This window comes from Terrapene carolina, unplaced genomic scaffold, assembly GCF_002925995.2.
Source record: "Terrapene carolina triunguis isolate 2854851 unplaced genomic scaffold, T_m_triunguis-2.0 Scaffold42, whole genome shotgun sequence".
Taxonomy (NCBI): Eukaryota; Metazoa; Chordata; order Testudines; family Emydidae; genus Terrapene; species Terrapene triunguis.
The window spans coordinates 26,759,838-26,768,630 of NW_020664393.1; positions in this window are offsets into that span (position 1 = coordinate 26,759,838).

Consider the following 8,793-nt stretch of genomic DNA (forward strand, 5'->3'; position numbering starts at 1 on the left):
TGGCTTTTCTCTGAAACCCTCTTCAATTTGTGAACATTCTTTTTGAATTGTGGACACTGGAACTAGAATAATAGAATTGTGGATCTGGAAGGGACCTCAGGAGGTCATCTAGTCTAGTCCTCTGCACTCATGGCAGGACTAAGCATTATCTAGACCAGTGGTGGGCAACCTGCGGGCCTCACGCGGCCTGTCAGTGTAATCTGCTGGCAGGCTGCGAGACAGTTTGTTTACATTGACCGTCCACAGGCACGGCCGTCCGCAGCTCCCAGTGGCTGCGGTTCGCTGTTTTCAGCCAATGGGAACTGCGAGAAGCGGCGTGGGCCACAAGTTACCCACCAAAGATAGGTGTTTGTCTAACCTGTTCTTAAAAATCTCCAACGATAGAGATTGTGGAATCTCCCTGGGCAATTTATTCCAGTGCTTAACCACCATGACAGTTAGGACGTTTTTCCTAATGTCCAACCTAAACCACCCTTGGTGCAATTTACCTCCCTCCTTCTTGTAACGATCTTTTATGTACTTGAAAACTGTTATAATGTCCCCTATCAGTCTTCTCTTTTCCAGACTAAACAAACCAAATTTTTTCAATCTTCCCTCATAGATCACGTTTTCTAGACCTCTAATCATTTTTGTTGCTGTTCTCTGGACTTTCTCCAATTTGTCCACATCTTTCCTGAAATGTGGCGCACAGAATTGGACACAATACTCCAGTTGAGGTCTAATCAACGTGGAGTGGAGCGGAAGAATTACTTCTCGTGTCTTGCTTACAACTCTCCTGCTAATACATCCCAGCATGCTGTTTGCTTTTTTTGTAACAGTGTTACACTGTGAGCTCATATTTAGCTTGTGATCCACAATAACCCCCCAGATCCCTTTCTGCAGTACTCCTTCCTAGGCATTCATTCCCATTTCATATATGTGCAACTGATTGTGCATTCCTAAGTGGAGTACTTTGCATTTGTCCATATTGAATTTCATCCTATTTACTTCAGATCATTACTCCAGTTCGTGCAAATCATTTTGAATTTTAATCTTATCCTCTGAAGCACTTTTCAACCCCTCCCAGCCTGGTGTCATCTGCAAACTTTATAAGTGTATTCTCTGTGCCATTATCTAAATCATTGATGAAGAAATTAAACAGAACTAGACTCAGAACTAATCCCTGTGGGGCCCCACAAAATATGCCCTTCCAGCTTGACTGTGAACCAGTGATAACTATGCTCTGGGAAGGGTTTTCCAACCAGTTATGCACCCTCCTTATACTAGCTTATATTTCCCTAGTTTGTTTATGAGAAGGCCATGTGAGACTGTATCAAAAGCCTTACTAAAGTCAAGATATACAACATCTATCACTTCACCCCATCCACAATGCTTGTTACCCTGTCAAAGAAAGCTATTAGGTTGGTTTGACATGATCTGTTCTTGACAAATCAATGTTGACTGTTACTTATCACCTTATCTTCTAGGTGTTCACAAATTGATTGCTTAATTATTTGCTCCATTTGCTCTGTTTTCTTTCCGGGTACTGAAGTTAAGCTGACTGGTCTGTAGTTCCCTAGGTTTTCCTTATTTCCCTTTTTATAGATTGGCACTATATTTGCTGTTTTCCAGTCCTCTGGAATCTCTCCAATCTTCTATGACTTTTCAGAGATGCCTCAGATATCTCCTCAGTCAGGTCCTTGAGTATTCTAGGATGTATTTCATCAGGCCCTGGTGACTTGAGTACATATACCTTGTCTAAGTACTTTTTAACTTGTTCTTTCTCTGTTTTAGCCTCTGATTCTACCTTTTTTTCTCACTAGCATTCACTATGTTAGATGTCCAATTGCTACTAAACTTTTTGGTGAAAACTGAAACAAAAAGGTCATTTAGCACGTGTGCCATTTCCACATTTTCTGTTGTTGTTTTCCCCCTCCTCCTTGAGTAACGGGCCTACCCTGTCCTTCCATTCGCCTCTTATTTCTAATGTATTTGTAGAATGTTTTCTTGTTACCCTTTATGTCTCTAGTTAGTTTAATCTCGTTTTGTGCCTTGGCCTTTCTAATTTTGTCCCTATATAGTTTATTTGTTTATCTTCAACCTGTGTAATATGACCTAGTTTCCACTTTTTATAGGACACTTTTTTGAGTTTCAGATCACACAGGAGTCCAGTAGTGGTCACACCAGTGCCAAATAAGGAAGTAAAATAACCTCTCTGCTCCTACACAAGGTTCCCCCTGCTTATGCATTTCAGGATCACATTAGCTCTTTTGGCCACTGCGTCACTTTGGGTGCTCAGGTTCATCAGATTATCTACTATAACCCCCAAATCTTTTTCAGTGTCACTGCTTCCCAAGATAGAGTCCCCCATCTTGTAAGTATGGCCTATATTCTTTGTTCCCAGATGTATATATATTTAGTCATATTATAACATGTCGTTTGCTTGCTCCCAATTTACCAAGCATTCCAGATCGCTCTGAATCAGTGACCTGTCCTCTTCATTATTTACAATTCCCCCAATTTTCAAGTCAACTGCAACCTTTGTCAGCAACGATTTTATATTTTCTTCCAGGTTATTGTTAAAGATGTTAAATAGTGTAGGACCAAGAACTGATTCGTGAGGTATCCCACTGGAAACACACATGCTTGATGATGATTCCCTTTTACAATTACATTTTGAGTCCTATCAGCCCATTTTTAATTAATTTAATGTGTGTCTTGTTAATTTTATATTACACTATTTAATCAAAATGTGAGGCACCAAGTCAAACATCTTAGAGAAGTCTAAGTATATGATGTCAATGCTATTACTTCTATCAATTAAACTTCAAATCTCATCAAAAAAAGATATTAAGTTAGTTTGACAGGATCTATTTTCTATAAACCCATGTTGATTTGCTTTAATTACATTAGCCTCCTTTAGTTCATTACTAATTGAGTCCTGTATCAGCTGCTCCATTATCTTGCTCGGGATCAGTGTCAGGCTGACAGAGGCCTATAATCACCCAGGTCATCCTGTTTGTTCTTTTTTAAAATTGGCCCAACATTAGCTTTCAGTCTCCTGAAACCCAGTGTTCCATGACTTATTGAAAATCAACATTAATGGTCCAGTGAGCTCTTCAGCCAGCTCATCCAAACTTTCTGGATGCAAATTACTTGGACCTACTGATTTAAAAATGGCTAAATTTAGTAGTTTCTGTTTCACATCCTCCAAAGACAAGTGGAAAGGAAAGAGTGCTATCACCACCATGTGATAAAACAGATGTTTGCAGTCTCATCCCCAAATACAGAACATAAATATTTATTGAGCACCTCTGCCTTTCCTGCATTATTATTGATTCTACCATTTCCATCTAGCAATGGACTAATACCATTGTCAGGATTCTTTTTATTCCTAATATATTTTAAAAAACTCCTTATTGTTCTTAACTCTTCTGGTCATAGATTTCTTCTTGTGTCCCTTGGTATCCCCTATCAGTTTTCTACAACTCCTAACTATTGATTTATATTCATTACTATTAACTTCCCCTTTCTTCCATTTGTTCTTTCCATTTTAATTTTTTAAAATTTCCCCTCTAAACCAGTTTGTGTGTGTGTGTTTTTTTTTATTTTATTTTATTTTATTTTTTTACCAGTACAGCATTCTTCTTCAGTTGTGACTTTTGTGCATTTAGTAAGGTCTTTCTTTAACAATTCCCAATTATTCTTATTAAATTCTTCCTCCAAGCTCATTTGGCTCATTTCAGCTTTGTGAAATCGGCTCTATTAAAGCACCAAGTGTGTGTGTCTGTGTACATTGCAAGTTAGTCTAGGGTGGAGGGTGAGGATCATTGGCTTTAGGATCCAAACTGTTTGCTCTATAACTTTTCCTGTCCTATAATCACCCTGAAAAGCTATTCTTTCATCAAGACTAGTCCAGGTAACTTATAGATTATTAATATGTAAGATCAGATATCTTTATCTCCAACATTAGAAAACTGTTTGTATAGCTAGAATTAATTAGTTAATGATTGTATACAGTGTATTTGTAGCCGTGTTGGTCCCAGGATATTAGAGACACAAGGTAGTTGAGGTAAATAATTGTATGTTGTAATGTACTGTGAAGAAGTGCTAAAAATTGTTTGTCAGATTAATGACATTTTAAGAACTTTAATTTTTCAAATCATGTTAAAATCATAGGTTTAAAATGAAACTGGTGCTTAACATTTGATAATAAGGAGACAAGTGCTTTTGAAATATCTTAGATAAATATCCAAAATCACACACATAGATTATCTCTCACAAAATAATTTTTTTTTGTCTCAGTCACCAAAAGACACCAGTAAATGTGTGGAACAGAGGATACTAATTAATTTTAGTCTTTTCTTTGCACAGGTATCCCAGATTGTAGCTTGTGAGTAATATGGTCACAGAAAGCATTTGTCAAATAATGAACAGATTTATAACTAGAGTAAAGCATGTCTCTATGCCATGCCAAGAGGCCTAGACCGTTGTGATTTCAGATGTAACTCAACCAATCATCATCCATAATCTACAGCTAATTTGCACACAATAATTTCCTTGATTTTATGAGGGAGACTACACAGATGGTGGATTACTTGGCTAACTGCTGCACTTATGTGATAGCACAGGTTTTCAGGTACTATTTCTAAATATATTCTTAGACACTACTGCCTCAAAGCAGAGAACTAATCAAAAGTGAAAGAAAAGTTGAAAATACAGAATACAGTGGTAATTAGAAATGTATGTTCTTCATCATTAAACTCTCTTATGCTGTGACATCAAATCCAAAATGATTTCTAAAGCACTCAGTGAAAGCAGAACATTATTTTTTCCAGTTAGCTGATATGTTTATAGGGGATTTATTTAAACCAATATATGTGTAACTGGGCACATCTTAAATTTTGAATGCTGCTCATCAAGGAATTCTCAGTGATGCTTTTCAATAAGTGTTGGATAATCCAGTGAAGCCAAATCACATACTGTTCAAGTTGGCTTTTATGTGTTAAGCACTATTCCTGTTTGCCTAACTGTTGAGATGATTGAAGTTGATTTCTTTCTAAGTTAATTGTATTATGCCAGACAGATTATATTGGTCAAAATCTGCTATGAACATTGGCCCTTGGACTCATTATATCTATAACCATACCCAAAATTAAATTCTTAATTATGTTTAGCTTTCTAGGAACATAGTATAACCTGCTAGGAATACTTCAAGAACGTATCAGAGTGAAAGAATAATTCTTTATGTCCTGGAAAACCCTTTCTAAGGCAAATTACCAAGTCACATTATGTGCAAAACTGGTTTGTGGAAATCTTTTTTTAATAAGGAAAACAAATTTCTCTGAATCACAAGATGTTCTCTGTTTAGTTAATTTGTGTTAGCAAAGTAGTGCGAGTGTGATACAATAGGGCTGATGTGCTATCTGAACTGACTGATATTACTCAGCAATGTTTGTTTAATAATGCTTTCCAAAGGCACCATTCTAAATATACATGGGTCATGACATTTTCTTATTGAGAAGCTGTCACTCAAGAACCTGGATATATGCCAGATCTGTGTATAATAAGCTTTTTTGATTGATGTTTTAGTTTTGTAGTACTCTTTAAAGAGAGAACTGTTGACCTGAACCTGCCAGTGTGGCACTAGATATTGCCAGCTTTATTTTCAATTGTGCCTGCCTATAATTAACTTTTTAAAAAATGGAAAAGCTAGTGACAGAATATGAGACAAGGGGATCTTGGAGAAGTGTGCTAAAACCTGGCTCTTTTTCCTAGGGAAATAAATGTTTTTATTTTAAAGAAGTAGAAGACATTTCTGTCTCTATGAAAGGAACATGGTTGGATAGGTGGATGAGATATACAGAGTTCGACCTTTTTTTTTTTTTTTTTTAAACAATGAAGTATGCATCATTTAACAGAAAATGTAAGATTTTCAAGGTTCCTTGAGTGGAAAAGAAGAAGCCTTTGTCAAAGCTTTTCCAAGTGTCCTCTGTGAAAGGAAAAGGTATTGTGGCCATGATGCCTGAAGTCTTGTTTGTTTTTTCTGTCATTCCTTCAGCAACAGTTTTCAATAATTCCAAAGTCTGTAACAGCGTCCTGTCAATAGAAGTCTTATAAAGACTATCTATATGTTGACCGGTTATATGCTACAGTGGTTGCATGCAGAATTGGTCACCTATTTAGAACAACATCTATCACTTCATACAAACCTTGCAACTGAACATTCACTATAAGTCCAGTTTTGCCCACTTCATTCCAAATCACAACAGAGTCATATTGGACTCAGAATTGGTAGATGAGATCTGGGGCCAAAGGTAGAGTTACAAAACTTTTAAAGTGAATTTTAACTCATGAATTAGTTAAAAAGCGGTAATCACCAAAGTTGAAAAAGTCTCATTTCCCCCATTTTGTTGGGAAACAAACGCCACACCAGAAAGAAGAGAGAGAGAGAGAATCTAATTTAGTGGATTCCCATAGCTGAGGTCTTGTTTCAGGGCCAAAATTTAAGAAAGTAAATTGTAAAATTGGGTCCAGCAAGTATAGTATAGAGTGCCAGATAACTGCTGGAGACCTAAACTTTTGGGTTTGTTTGTTTGTTTTTTTCAAAAAAGTGTCTAGCATTTTTCCTTGCAGAGATAGACCTCAAAATATAAATCAATTAGTAGGGAGGCTTTCCAATGGAAAAAACATTTTCAATCAGAAGGTTCATGAGGAAGGTTGATGAGCCCGCTGAGTCTCTTGGGGGATGTGGGGAACCAACAATCCTCTTAAGGCTCAAGGGAGGGAGGCTGATGAGACTCATAAGGCAAACGAGGGGTTCTTCCCTCCTACAGAACTCAGAAGAGGAAGGAATGCCTCCTGTTCTTCTCCTCAGCTAAGTCCTGTCCCTTCCCTACAGAAATCCTGGGGTCCATAAGTAACTTTTAAAACTATATAGCTTGCTCAGTTGAAGGTCAAGTTGAGCCAGTCCATCTCCCCATTAGGGTCAGGGATTACTTCACACATACAGCTGATGAAATGTCCTATGGATTAGAAGTTGCAACATTGCTGGGAAATGGAGAGCAACTTCTCAAGAGCTCCTTTCCTGAACAGCTAAATCTCCCTAACTTAGAAAATAAGGTTGGTTTTTTTGCTTTGTTTTGTTTTTTGTTTTCCTCCAGGCCAACTTCCCCTGGATATTTTGGTTTGCAGAGCTGGAATCCTCTGGCTTGAGGGGATATGGCAGTTTTAGAAGGCTGCAAATATTTTCACCTGCACTGGACCCAAGCATGTCATGTTCTGTCCCTCAGTTTTAAATTTGGCCAACAGAGAGACTGATTGGTAATAAGAAATAGAGCTTTCCATTTCTCTGTTTCTGGTTCAAACTCAGCATACAACATTAGCAACAACTCGGGTCATTATCTGGTGTCTGTTTGTCAGTCTTGATTAAATGAGCTGATTGATTCATTCTGGTACACAATACAAAAGACTACCACAGTTGATCATTATTGGTAACATCTGCAAAAGAGACCAAGGATTCAAGGCCTGATCCAATTCCCACTGAAGTCAAAGGAAAGACTTCATTGACTTCAAAGGGAGCTGAATGAGACCCTAAATCAGGGGTCGGCAACCTTTCAGAAGTGGTGTGCCGAATCTTCATTTATTCACTCTAATTTAAGGTTTCGCGTGCCAGTAATACATTTTAACGTTTTTAGAAGGTCTCTGTCTATAAGTCTATAATATATAACTAAACTATTGTTGTATGTAAAGTAAATAAGGTTTTTAAAATGTTTAAAAACAGTCCCAATATTTGGGGCTTTGTCTTATATAGGTACCTATTACCCTCCTCCCCATCTCCTGTCCTGATTTTTCACACTTCTTGTCTGATCGTCCTAACTAAAAACCTCCCCCAGGCTCCCTGTTGTTTGGCTTTTTGATACAAATATAAAGATATAGCACACTGTCTCACAATGATGCCTGTATTTATTTTTTTTCTTTTCTTTTCATTTATGTACCGTGAACACCTATTCCCTAAAAACTGAAATTAGACCACCAAATGATTTTATGTAGATCACCATACTGTAGATCACTTACTGACCTCAGATGCTAACAACATTCAGTGACTATTTGACCTCATCTGAGTTTCAACCAATCCTCTCAATCATCCTGTTTCCTGACACAGTTACGTGTAGAACTGAAAACACATTTTATAAAAATAAATAAATCTTTATTGCCTTTTATTGTTATTATAACTGTCCTACACTCCTCCTAGCTCCCGCCCTGCACTTGTGGTAACCTGGAAGCGTGAGATGTAGGCTAAGAAGTTATATAGGCTGTCCTCTTAATTCCCAGAAACTTTACCGTTTTTGTTTTCAGTCGTTCATGCTTAACAGTAATACCATTTTGAATAGCGAGGATTTGCTAATTTTTAAACTTTGTAATTTTTTACATCCTTGCGCCTGATTCTAATCTCCTTTGATGTCAGAAGTCTTGTTCTACATCTGAAAGGTGAATTGGACCCCTTCTTTTTAATTATTTTCTCCTTTTGAAAAAATAGACCTACTAGAAGTGGCTCAAGTATAGAGGAAATAGAGAATTTCAAGGCAAATCAAATGTTTCTGTTTATATCAATTTGGGGGCGTTTGGGGAAAGTTTCAAAGCCAGATCCTGTGCTCTGTTCCACTTGCAAGTAGGCTTAACCAAGTGATCAGGGAATTCCCCAGCACTAGAGAATCACCTAGTGGCAGAGAGCCAGTATGACCTGTTCCAGGATAGGTGGAGAGGGGTGTAAAAGTGGTATAAAATCACCTTTCCTCCTTAATTTGGCTGCAC